This window comes from Suricata suricatta, chromosome 10 (assembly GCF_006229205.1).
Source record: "Suricata suricatta isolate VVHF042 chromosome 10, meerkat_22Aug2017_6uvM2_HiC, whole genome shotgun sequence".
In the NCBI taxonomy this organism is placed as follows: Eukaryota; Metazoa; Chordata; class Mammalia; order Carnivora; family Herpestidae; genus Suricata; species Suricata suricatta.
The window spans coordinates 96,184,906-96,193,021 of record NC_043709.1 but is presented as its reverse complement, the minus strand read 5'-3'; the positions used below and the strand labels follow the sequence as shown (position 1 = coordinate 96,193,021).

General features: G+C 43.1%; 1 long non-coding RNA gene across 1 annotated transcript; it reads right to left on the bottom strand.

The window, feature by feature from the left end:
• Window positions 1-242: 242 nt before the first annotated feature.
• On the bottom strand, window positions 243-7,204 carry LOC115305724. The gene is made up of 6 exons (XR_003914963.1): window positions 7,073-7,204; window positions 6,471-6,530; window positions 5,121-5,156; window positions 1,266-1,310; window positions 700-732; window positions 243-280 (listed from the first exon to the last, which is right to left on the bottom strand). It is a non-coding gene; the product is annotated as an uncharacterized LOC115305724 (long non-coding RNA).
• Between the last annotated feature and the right edge of the window lie 912 nt (window positions 7,205-8,116).

Sequence of the window (8,116 nt, the reverse complement as noted above, 5' to 3'; positions counted from 1 at the left end):
AGTCTTGGAGACTTGGAGGGAAAAAATCTCACATTGGTATTTTGTAGGTCAGACACCTAGTACAGTCCCTGCCTGTTAGGTGACCAAAAATGTTACTAATTTAAATTGAACTGTTGGAAGAATTTTCACAAACTGTAGTGGTAGCTATTTAGGAACCTTCACCAGCTGTACCTCCTTCCGTAATGGGCTCTGGGGAAAGCCCAGAAAGGCCCCAGTGGCCCTGGGATCCCAGATCTGAACTTACCCAGGTCATCTGTGGAAGACTTGATATCGGCCAGAACTGAAAAAGCACAAAACAACAGGTGTGAGGAGGGCTTTGAATTGGCAAGGGGGAAGGGAGAGTGGAAAAATGGACGAATTAGGGCAAAGTCAAGGCTACGGCTGAGTTTATGTATTATATCCAAAGGAATAGAGTTAATTGAAGTAACTGTGAACATTTTTTGGGGAGAATATGCAGCCTGCTGACATTATCCTTTATTACACATGCCTATTTTAGCTAATAATCCACTTTGTTTCATCTTTTTCAGAGGACTAGTGGGACTCTTTTTCCTTTTATCCCACTTGTCACTGAACAAAACACCCACAATTCCTCTGTCCCCTTCTCCATGATAAAAATATATGATAAATTCAAATGCTGCAATAAATGTTGTGACTATTAACAAGAACCATGCCTTTTAACAGATCTGTAGTACAATTTACCTGTTTCATCTGTAGAGGGCTCATTCACCAGATCTGCAAAGATAAACACAGGTAATAAAAAAAAATGCAGGCAGGAAAAGCCGCAAAGGGAAGGGGAAGGGGGTTAAAGGGACGATCTAAAAGGAATCAAGAAAGATCAAAGTGGAAGAGGGGACTCTACCGAGATGGGAAAGAAAAGATGGGGCAGATTCACAGCATCAGTGGTTGGGGCAGCACAAGCTGAGGACCCACTCACCATTTGTAACTTTCTTTTTTTTTTTTTTTTTTTTTGAAATTTTTAATGTTTTTTATTTATTTTTGAGAGACATAGAGAGACAGTGTGAGCAGGGGAGGGTCAGAGAGAGAGGGAGATACAGAATCCAAAAATAGGTGCCAGGCTCTTGAGCTGTCAGCACAGACCCTGACGCGGGGCTGGAACCCACGACCTGAGCCCAAGCCAGACGCGTAACCGACTGAACCACCCAGGCGCCCCACCTCTTGTACCTTTCTTTTATCTCTATACAGACATCCCCCCGTAGTCCCTCTAGCCCCAGTGTGAAAGCAAAGAAATACAGAGGGTAGCTTACTAGGATCGTCTGTGAATGCTTCTGGAGTCACTGGCGTCACATCATCTGAATACAAAAACATCAGAAAACATATTTTTTAAACTTTATTTATTTTGAGAGAGAAAGAATCCCGAGCAGGGTTCGTGCTGTCAGCACAGAGCCTGAGGTGGGGATTCAACTTACGATGTGCAAGATTATGATCCTAGCCGAAATCAAGAGTCGGACGCTTAACTGACCGAGCCACCTTGGTGTCCCCAGAAGACCTTCTTTGAGCGTTCCCCGCCCTCCTCCCATCCTTGCACGCCCAGTAAAAGAAACTGTCCAGCATGACGGCCAATGCCCAGCGGGAATCCCATTGGTGTTTTTCTTTGCTTCCCAGCCCAAGTCCTTTCCCCCCAACCCAAACAAATGCCACTTCCATGAATATACCCACACAGTCCTAGTCTAGAATATCCTTTTTTCTTTGTGTGTTTTACCCTGCATGCCCGTCAGATCTTCCTCTGCAGGCACCCCCTTTCTCATTGGATACTTGGATTAAGCATAAGAAGAGAAGAATAGCATCATTTCATTGTCCTACCAGATAATAAGCCTCTAGTTACTATGTGACAGGCACTATTTAAATCAGGATTTACAGATGATAAAATTGAGCATCAGACAAAAAATTTACCAAGTCTTACAGCTTGTTGTAAGCACGATGGGCTGATGACCTCCTTGCAATACTTATTTAAAATGAAAATTGTCAGGGCGCCTGGGTGGCTCAGTCGGTTGAGCCTCCGGCTTCGGCTCAGGTCATGATCTCATGGTTCGTGGGTTTCAGCCCTGCATTGGGCTCTATGCTGACAGCTAGCTCAGAGCCTGGAACCTGCTTTGGATTCTGTGTCCCCCTCTCTATCTGACCCTCCCCTGCTCACACTGCCTCTCTCTGTCTCTGAAAAATAAAGTAAAAAAAAAAAAGTCTTTTACCAAAGACACTGATTATGATAATTACAATTTTGACGTTATTGGATATCAGTTTGCTGATATGCTTACATAGCGTGTCCACAAAAGGTGATGTTGATGATTTTCTGATGCTCAATGAGAAGTGAGGTGAAGAGAGTGGCGGGGAAATGCCAATGGCAGTAGAGAATACCTTGCAGTTGAACATTGGAAAGTAAAGGCAGGAGGACAAATAAAAACAAAGAGTCCAGGATATTTAAGGTGGAATCTATTAGGATAAATTAAGAAAATTATATCGAAACTACAAATAACAGCACTATCTAAAACAAGTTGTCTCAGCTTTAAATGGCAAAATAGGGGCACCAGGCCAGCTCAGTTGGTTAAGTATCAGATTCTTGATTTCAGCTCAGGTCTTGGACTCCTGGCTCGTGAGGCGGAGCCCCTTATCTGGCTCTGTGCTAGGCTGTGCATAGAGCCTACTTCTCAGGATTCTCTCTCCTGCTCCCTCTGCAGCACCCCTACTTGCATTTTTTCTCTCTCTCTCTCAAAATAAATAAACAAAAAAATTCCAAAAAAATTTAATGTTTATTTTTGAGAGACAGAGCCTGAGCAGCGGAGGGGGGCGCAGAGAGAGAGGGAGACACAGAATCTGAAGCAGGCTCCAGACTCTGAACTGTCAGCACAGAGCCCGACACAGGGCTTGACTCACAAGCCTTGGAACCCCGAGATCATGACCTGAGTGAAAGTTGGCTGTTTAACTGACTGAGCCCCCCAGGCACCCCAAATTAAAAAAGAAAATTTAGATGTTAACATTGCTTTGCTATCTTACTTTTTTTTCCTAAATGTTTACTTAGTGTGAGAGAAAGAGTGTGTGAGCAGGGGAGGGGCAGAGAGAGGAAAAGACTTCCAAGCAGGCTCTGCACTGCCAAATGCAAGAGCTCAACGGGGGCTTGAACTCATGAAATGTGAGATTGTGACCTGAGATGAAATCAAGAGTTGGATGCTTCATTGACTGAGCCACTCAGGCACCCTAACATCCAAATATTTAGTAAATATCCCATCTAGAATTATCTTTCATTGTAGATGGCTTGTCATCATAATCTATTTTGCCCACTAGGGGTCAGCAAATTCACGTAGTTTCTTTTGAGTTTTTTGTCTTAAATTTCAGTGTCTAAATGTCAGGTTAAATCTGGAGAGAACAGCATTTTTATAAAGCATGCCAGAGCCATTGATCATTGGTAGAGGGTAAAGAAAAAGAAAATATTTTGAAGCAATTTATTTTGAGAGAGAGAGAGAGAGAGAGCGAGCACTAATGGGGTGGTGGGGTGGGGGGCAAGAGGTAAGAGAGACAGAGACAGACACAAAGAGAGGGAAAGAAAATCCCAAGCAGGTTCCACATTCGGCTCAGCACAGCCAGATGGGGGACTTGATCCTATGAACAGTGAGATCACGACCTGAGCCAAAATCAGAGTCTGATGCTTAACCGACTGAGCCACCAAAGTGCCCCACATTATCCTCTTTAAAAAACAAAAACAAAAACAAAAAAACAAGTATAAAGTCGTCAGATCCAAAAAAAGTGGCTTTTTATCATTAACATCAGCTTTCTTATTTCAGAACTTATTTTGGTAAAAGAAATCCAAGTCTGTTCCAATTACCCAGAACATTCAAAAAATCACCAACCCAAGTCATTCCAAAAACCGTGAGGAGAGTGGAGTCTCTCCAGGACACAGTGCCATCCTGCCAGTTCACTTCCTCTCTAGCTACATTCCAGTCCAGCCACTCACAGAGATGGAAGCCAACCAGTGGGAGAGCAGAGGGGGTGAAGTGGGTCCTTGCTGTCATCTCATAATTTCTGGATAGAGCACTGTTGGTCCATGTATTCCTCAGAATAACAGCCTCGTCCATGAGCTACAGTGTGTAAATGTTTCTTTAGGGTTCATGAATGTTCTCTGAAAAGAAATCTTAAGTAGGTATTTTTAGCATACCTTATATTTCTGGTAAAAGGCATCACAAACATCTAGAAAAGGACTGGACCAGAAAAAATGAATTCAGAATTGTTTTGCTGATGCTGAACCCTGATGTAGGTTCAGGAACCTAGGGATTCAGACCTCTTCACCCAAAGCAGTGGGGAAAAAAAGTCACATTTCTATATTTTAATCTTGTGTACCAGGATGCACAGGAAGAAATTGTGTTGTTCCCTAGTGCACACATAGATTAATAAGATACCACTTTACTCTTGCCATGTACTTGCCAAGCACTCCATTTTTGATCTGCTAATTTGATTTTCTGACCCATTAATGGGCTCTCAAGAGTTGGGGAAAGTAAGAGATAAATTGTAATTATGTTGATTGTCTGGAGGCAGAGTGGGGATGTTACTTGGAGTTTCCTTCATCAAGCTGAAGGAAGTGGACCTTTGGAAGCCAAAACCTGGGTTCTGTCCTATTAATGGGACAGTACCAGAATTTCACTGTCTTAGGGAGATGGCTTCTTATTCTATCTGTATGTTAGCTTCTCCATTGTTACATGGATAAAAAATGCTTTCTGTAAGCAGTATTTTCTGAGAAAGATAAGTGATATATATAAGAGAGTAGAAATGAGAGATAGACGTGGAGGCAGTTTTGGGAAAGGTATTTCATTTGTCAAAAAAAGTTTTTTTGAGAGAATATTAGGCTTTTGGAAACTGGTGAATTACATCCTATTTCCTGTAATTTGGCTATGTGTCTCTGGAATATCACTGATTCTCTAACTGGGACCATTCATCTATATTATATTGATAAGATCCCCCCTCAGGCAGGTGCCTGGCTGGCTCAGTCTGAAGAGCATGCAACTCTTGATCTCAGGATCATGAGTTTGAGTTTGAGCACCACATTAAGGGTAAGGATTACTTAAATAAATATTGGAAAACAGCAACACAGAGCCCAGATCCAAGGATTTACATACCTCCTCGTTGACCATTGACGCCTAGTGGTGTCCAATCTGTGTCAAAGGAAAGAGAAGAGGGATAAATGGCTCCAGCCTACACCCCATAACGCTTTTATAAGATGAGCCAAAAAACGATGGGAACCTGCTTTACTTGATTTTTCTGCATTGGATTTCTATATAGTGCAATACAAAATCAAGGGCGGCTGACTGGCTTAGTCAGTAGAGCATGAGACTCTTGATTTCAAGGTCATGAGCTCAAGCCCCATGTTAGGCGTGGAGACTACTTAAAACAAAAATTAAAAACTTCTACTCAGACCATTAATGGTGACATGGAAACACTCAAGAAAAATAAGTTCATAGAAATAAACCCCTGCTCTGCCAAGCCCTGACTTGGTGTGCCTTCTTGCCCACTTCCCCAGAAGAAGGAATGGGGTCCAGTTGGGCAGACAGAACCAGCAGCCTTTCTAATCTGTCCTGTTCTAACCCCACAGCCATTGTACTAGCTACATTACTGAACAATCTCAAAAATGATTTTCTCACAGTCTGTATCTGGCAGAATGAGAAAATAAAATAGAGTAGGATTTCTTCGAAGTCCGAAGATTCACTTTTCGTGGCTAATCTTCCACCTCAATGACTTTTCTTGAGTGTATGGTTTGCCACATGTTTCGTTGTGTACGTGTGAATTTATTTGTGTTCTGCAGGAGCTAGTGTTGGTTCGGTGGGAATGTATATATTCTCACAGTTTCCGTTTATGAATTGAATTTGGTCCAGTTTCTTATAAGCCATCTCTGTATATTTGTGTACACACTTGTGTGTCCATGTCTTTTTCCTTTGGGGTTTGTTTACCTGTGCATTTAGGTGAGTGACCCTCTTGTAGTCAATATGCACTTGTGTGTGTTTTATATTCCTAACTCTCAGGATACTTCTTCCCAAGTCTGAGGTCATCTCTGATCTCAATCTAGCCCTTTCTTTTCAGACAGAAATCTGTTCCTTACTTTATTTTTAAAATTTATTAAAGCTTACTTTTTGTATTTTTGAGAGAGAAAACATGAGCAGGGAGAACAGAGAGACAAGGAGAGAAGGAGAATCCTAAGCAGGTCCCACAGTCAGCCCAGAGCTCAACATGGAGCTTGAACCCATGAACCATAAAATCATGACCTGAGCCAAAGTCAGACACTCAGCCGACTGAGCCACTCAGGTGCCCCTGTTCTTTTCTTTAATGGGTATTTAGAACTCCGTAGCCACACACCTCTGCTGTGATTCCTCTTCAAACTTCCCACCATCTTGCCTTCTAACCTCCCTGTCCACACGCACTTATAGCTGAGGAACTGGCATTGTAGGAAGGAAAAAATAAAGGTAGGGACTCACCAAAGGGGATGATGAACGCAGTGAGACACAGAAGCACCTTGGGTCCCAAGAGCAGCATATCTAACGGGTGTTGGGAGAAGAGAGGTTGTAATGCTCAGGGACACAATAGCATTTTGACTTCGGGCAAGGGTACGTGTAGGGTCCCTGTCTCTTTGTCTTCCAAGGGTTTTTCCTACCCCACCCCATGTGACTCAAGCCCTTTCTTTTCTTTCACCCAACATTTATTTCTCCTTCAAATTCTATTCTTTGATCATTTACCATTATTCTAATTCTCATTAAGTTTTTCTGCCAAGTCAGAGGAAATTTATGTTCTAAATGGTCTGTGTTTGTCCTTGCTCTGTGGCCTCCTTCCCCCCTTTCCCAGTGTCTAATCTTTTTTGATATCTGTGGCTTTTTCATATCATCAGCTTAGCTTGCTATCTCCTCTTGAATTCCACAGATAATTGGGATATTCGCTCAGTTCTGTCAGCGACATTCCCCGTTGCCCCCCCCCAGCCTTTCAATTTCAACACGCAAACACACACACACACACACACACACACACACACACACACACACACTCCGTCTGTCTGTTTAGGATTTCATACAATCAAACAACTTACTGTGTATTTTTCCTCCGCTCTTCCCCCCGAGTCCTTTGGCTGCTGATGTGTCTCTCTTCTTCTCGCGCTGTTTCTGCTTTGGCTGGAGAATAAGATGAACAGGGCCACTCCCTGGGAAGGACTTCAAATTTGGCCTACTCTGAAACAATGAGATGAGGGAGAGCAAGGGAGAATGAGGGAGAGAGAGAGAGAGAGAGAGAGAGCAAGCCAGGCTAGAGGGGTGTGATGGGGCTGGGCTGAGAAGGGGGCTGGGGATTTGCAGTCACTCACACCCTCATTCCAAAGGTTATGACCACACCAGTGAGTATATGCTGTTCCCTAGGAGGCCTGGCCCCTGCTCCTGTGCCTTTCCTCCATGAGCTTCTTTTCTCTCTTGCAACCTGGCCCCAGGCCCCAGTCTCCACCCCACCTCTTTTTCCTTGGGTTCTTTCTTACCTAAACAGCTCCGTCCCATTGTTGCAGTCTGCCCCTTCTCTGGCCATCTTCCGTGTTTGAATCATTCTTCAATCCTCCCTCTCCCTTTCTTTTTTGCCATTCATCTCTTCAACACTGACAAATTCCTTTATATCCCTGTATTTCTTTTTTCTATTTGCCTCTTTCTTGACACATGGATTCAAGAATGTGGTTCCCCTCCCGCCCCTCCCCCCATCCTATTTATTCCATATTCAAACAAACAGACACTACATAAGTTTTGGTCCAGGAGGAGGGTTGGCCGTTTTAGGGTTAGGAAACATTGAACAACACACTACTCTCTGAATACTTCCGAAGTGTAAGCTCTGTGAGAGGACATGGCAGCCTTCTTTTTTGTCTTTTGTCTTTTAAGCTTATGGCAAGCATCTTGGCTTCTGGAATCTTATGGACAAAATGCTATCAGAAACCCAAAAGAAATTGGGAGCCACGTTCATTCTGCTGACCTTATTTTCTAACAGTACATTTACCCACATCGTATAATATATAGCTAACCTTCTATGATCCAGGAGCTATAAAGACTTTGTATTTGCTCTCTTAGTCATAGAAATTGAGCTGTTAGACCGGTAAAAAGGA